Raw genomic sequence first — 5,402 nt, forward strand, 5'->3', positions numbered from 1 at the left:
CCTTCCATCTGGATACTAGAATACAATGGTTTTTGGTGAAGACTGGATTTGGATCAGAGGGGATGGTTTGTTGGCCAAACAATGAAAAAAAACAAAAAGATAATTGGAGAGATGAGTATAAATGTTTAAATTCATATCCCCCACTCTCCCCAAAATGAATGCAAATGCTTGTTAAGTAAGACATAATTGCAATATACTGTATGTGTATGAAACTTTGTTAAACAATTTCTGTTATTGGATGTATTTCCAGTTTTAACTTATACAACAACTAACACTGTGATATTCATGATTATTATTTCTTTTTAAAGTTTCTTTCTTTTAAAAAATATTAATCAAAATATTTCATATTATAAATATGACACTTCTTTAAAATATAGAAAATTTCCTAGGAAATACACCTAGGAAAAAAAATTAAAAATTGTTCATAATCTCACCACTTTAGGATTTGAGGTTCTGGCATACTTATTTCCAGAATGCGTAGTATTCACAGGTGAAATGCTATGATATTCAACAAGGTGTAAATTATAAATACAAGGTGGATAAAGTTCCTCATTAAATAGTAAGCTTTTGTTATTTAAATTTTATCAAACACTTATATTTATAAAGTCATCTATCTATATTTTGTCTCTACGTCTCCCTAAGTTCCTGAAGTCTGGTAAAATTTCATTATTTTATATGCAGTTTATATTTGGAATGACAACTATGCTGAATAGAAGCAGATACTCATGAAATAACACAGGCTGGCAATCAAATGCCTATGAGGGCCCTGAAACTGTGTTCTAAAATTTCCTGGGCAAAGATGTGGTAATACGAACCCCCTAAACCTGTCCAACCTGGCCATAAATTTCCCGAAGGTCCCAAGGAATTCAGAGATGCTGTGGCCTTGGCTCACTAGGGGAGACACTGGCTCTTAGGCCCAGAAATTCAGGGGCTAATCTGAGCCCTAACTGGGGACTTCTCTTCCCTCCAGATCAAACAATGCCAGCTTTCCTCTTCCCTCCATCAAAATGTACATAAAGGTAAATTATGCCTGACTTACCTGCTAGAGTTTTTTTTTAGAGTAAATAATGAAACAGCTAAGGGAAAGCTAATAGAGCCAATTAATTTAAAGCTTCAAAATAAAATCTGACAGTTTCAAAAGGAAAGCAAATGAGCCATCTCAGATTGGGGAGGCCGGCTGTGATATTCTGTCCCATCAAAGAAATTTTGTTAGCCTCAAAAACGGTTTTGGAATAAATAAGCAGGTACAGCTCTGCATGGTTCAGCACTGAAACTGATCTTATTTTAAATTTTGCGAAGTTTTAAAAAGGGGGAGAACACACACTTGACATTAGGCTCTCCTAAGAATCAACATGTGATCTTTTGAAGCTGAAATGTGCCAATAAAAGAGCTCCAGTGCGGGTAAGGAGAAGAGGACAAATTATAGGAATAATCATCAGAATGATGATTTAGGTTGAGCTTATTGGGTTCATCATGGAGTATTATTAGCATCTTACTTTGTGCTGTGCACCTTGCTGGAATCTTTCACACAATTTTTTTAGATACGTCTCAAAACAAATCCTGTGAAAACAAGTACCTTCATTTTCCATATGAAGAAACTGACATCAGGGAAGTGTAAATAACTTACCAAAAGTCCAAGAGCTCATAAAAGGCGGAGCATCCTTGAACCCTTTCTTCATAGGACAGTTAATAGTCATAATTCAAGAAGAGATGTGGAAAGCATGAAAGACTTCACCCTGCAGACTCTGGCACAAGCTCTTACTACCAAACATTGTTAACACAATATTTTAGACATAATCAGAAAGAAATTAGAAAATAAGTACAGAAGAATATCCTGTCTTAATCACCATACATTTTTATTTGCAATAATATGCATATGTGTGATCTTAATGTATGACTTTTCCAAAAGGAGACATGTCAGAGATGGAGAAAGTGCTGTGATCAGCAATAAAAACAAATCTACTCTTAGCAACTGGTGTCTGTTTAACTCAGTGTATCCCTGATAATATGTTGCTTAACGGCATCACAACAGCAATAATACAAGTTCAAGTGCAGTGATGTTATAATAGTCTTGCATATAAATGTTAACTTTGCACCTTCACCTTTTTTCTGTCTTCTCCTTTCAGACATGAAATGGATAGCTGCTGTTTTTTGACCCCCTCTCCAACCAGCTTCTATTTGCAGTTATGCTTCGTTTTGGGGCAACCTCCCCTTCCTTCACTTGGAGTTCATTTACCTCATGAAAGTCTTTGCCCATGCTCCCAAAATAAAAACAATAACTCAGGCTAGCCTGTCAGGCCAGCTCTGTGATTGGTTCAGTTGGTCATGTGACTCAGGGTGGTCAAATCAGAGTGAACAAACCAGTGTCTGTTGAATTAGTTTCTTGTGGCTGCTGTAACAAATTATCACAAATCTGGTGGCTTAAAACAACAGAAATTTATTCTCTCACACTTCTGAGACCCGAGTCTGAAATCTATTTCACTGAGTCAAAATCAAGGTGTCAGCAGAGCCATGCTCCATCTGGAAGCTCTAGGACAGAATTTGTTCCTTGCCTCTTCCAGCTTCTAGTGGCCACATCACCGCCATCTCTGCTTCTGTGGTCACATCACTTCCTCCTCCTCCTCTATGTGTGTAGAGTCTCCCTCTGCCTTCTTATAAGGATACTGTGATTGCATTTGAGATTCACTGTAAAATCCAGGGTAATCTTCCATGTCAAGATTCTTCACGTAATCATATCTTCAAGAACATTTTTTTCCTTATAAGGTAACATTTGTTGGTTCCAGGGATTAGAACCTTATATCTTTGGGTAGCTGTTATTCAGCCTATTACATCTTCGCAGAATTAATGAGAGAAAACATTACTTTTTTTCAGAGTTGAGTGTGTGAGCCTACAGATAATTTGCCATCAAGAGAGTATCTGCCTGATACTCTGAGAAAGGGACCAGTAGGAGAAAGAAGAGCAGCACCCAGAGAGAGATGGGGTCCTGACAATAATATCCTTTTAGGATTTGGCCAGTCTCTGGATTGCACATTATTTAAGCCAGTAAATTCCTTTTTATTTTAAGCCACATTTTCTTTTTCTTTTCTTTCCTTCTTCTTCTTCTTCTTCTTTTTTTTTTTTTTTTTTTTTTTGTCTACAGAAAGGCTAGTATAAATATAAATATAATCTTAATTATTAGTGTATATCTTTTGGAAAAGTATCTCATATTAAGTTCATTTTATAACCTTACATGTTTGGAAATTTTCTATTTAAAGCCAACATTTTGGAATATCCACGTATGCATTTTATGAACATTTACTTTGAGTCAAATGTAAAATCAAGTTGTTCCTGAGGATTCCTGTTAGGTGTTTTTTTTGCTTTTGTTTTTGTTTTTTTTCTTTTTCCATTGTCCAGAGATGTTTCTTACCCTCTCTTCGCACACTGTTTTTCTTTTTGCATCACCTAATTCCCACTCTATTTCTTTTTCTTTCTCACTTCAAAAGTCTCCTAAATGAAATGTGCCAAAGCAATTGAAATGTGGTAACTCGGCGAATTACCGTCAGACACAGTAACCTTTGGACCAGCTAGAATCTTCTTGTGAGAGGAGACAGTACATGTTAGTGGAAGTTTAGGGAAAAAAATCATAAGAAATTTCATATTGGTAAAGTTCTTCCTATGAAGAGAACATTTTTAAAAGAGAATTAAGTTGTAAAATGGGCAATGTATCTATTGACAGTTAAAATTTTATATATAAAATATTCTGAGCATATAAAGTAAAATATATGTTGCAGATTTTAGGTAATATGAAACAATGTAGCTTTCAAGTTTTAATGTCAAGAACGCAGCTTTTTAGAAGTTTCTTATTATGTTTCTATTAACAAGATGAGGAAACCTGGGCTGAACAGTTAGACCGGTGATGAGGTGAAAACTAAATTGAAGCAGGTGATGGCCAATATTTATCCACAGGGAAGTCCTTAGGAAATCTGCTGAAGGCTCTCTTTCATTTGATGTGTTTACTAATAACTCCAATCAGGCCAGAAATGGCATGTTTATCAAATTCAAGTATGACATGAGCTGGAAGAGAGAGAGATTAATATATTGAATGATAGAATCCAAAATGAACCTGACAAGCTAGATCTTGAACTAAATCTAAGGAGACCAAATTAAACTGGCCTCTATATTAATATTCAACTTCAAAAACCCAAGATGGGGAAGCTATAGCTTAACAGCACTTTTGAAAACAAAACAAAACAAAACAAAACAAAAAAACACACAAAAAACATTTTTGGTTAACTGCTAGATAACATGAACTAAAAATTTTAAAAAGTTGCCAGAGTTAACTGAATCTTGGTTCTCTGTCAAACAAACAGAATCCAGAACTGGGGGGATGATAATACTTCTCAGTTCTGTAGCAGTCATTATTATTTTCAGTGAGAAACAGGCAAGCTGAGTTTGGTCCAAAGTACAGTAATCAGGTGGTCAATGGCAGGAAACCATGCCATTTGAGGAAGTACTGAAAGAACAAGGGTGCTTAGCAAGAAAAATTATAATTCCTGAATCATAAGATGTTTTCAAAAATTTAAACAATACAGAATCCTGGGTCCTATTCTTGGAAACTTAGATTCAGTCTTTAGGAAGGAGACTTCAAGAATCTAACTTTTTATAAACCTTCCCAGGTGATGATCAGGCAGATTACTTTTTAAAACTCAGGTTATGTGATTTCTAGATCAGCTCCCAAGTCATTGTATGCTCCTAAAATTTTTCACTTTTCACATTATACATGTTTTAAAATATTTCTTAAAATCGATCTACTCGCAAATATATATTATATGTTTACTTTGTGACAAACACTGAGTTAGATATTACAAGGTAGTGCTACTTCTTCTCAAAGCCCCACCCAGTCCCCGTTTGCCAATCACTTAGAGAGCTTCAGGAAATACCATACCCCAAAGGCTAGCCTCAGAGACTGTAAATACAGGGCTGGGACTGGGAACCAGACATTTCTAGAAAGTTTCAATGATACATTTAATAAGACATTCAATGAAATATTTGAATCCCACTGATTGCTAAAAATTAATTTGTCTTTTGTAACGGGAAGAAATGATGCAGGTAAAAACAAATTCCAGATGTAGTGGGTATCTACTGACCTTCCACACATCTGCATGTAACACAGAAGGCTCGCTCATTTGTTCTCTTTAATCAGTCCTAAGGATTTCACGTGTCACCCCCATTACTGCTCATGCCAGCTATGCATTTTACCGTGCACTCAGCTAGATAAGAGATCACTGATAATTATAGGATTCTATGTTTGAAAAGCAAGGTCACATTTAATGTTCCAGACTTTTGTGAAGCTCTCCTGGCAACCTTATTAATTTGCTCTTATTTTGGTAATCACTGTTCTTTCGTCTGTTTTTATTTTATTT

This window comes from Rhinolophus sinicus, linkage group LG09 (assembly GCF_036562045.2).
Source record: "Rhinolophus sinicus isolate RSC01 linkage group LG09, ASM3656204v1, whole genome shotgun sequence".
In the NCBI taxonomy this organism is placed as follows: domain Eukaryota; kingdom Metazoa; phylum Chordata; class Mammalia; order Chiroptera; family Rhinolophidae; genus Rhinolophus; species Rhinolophus sinicus.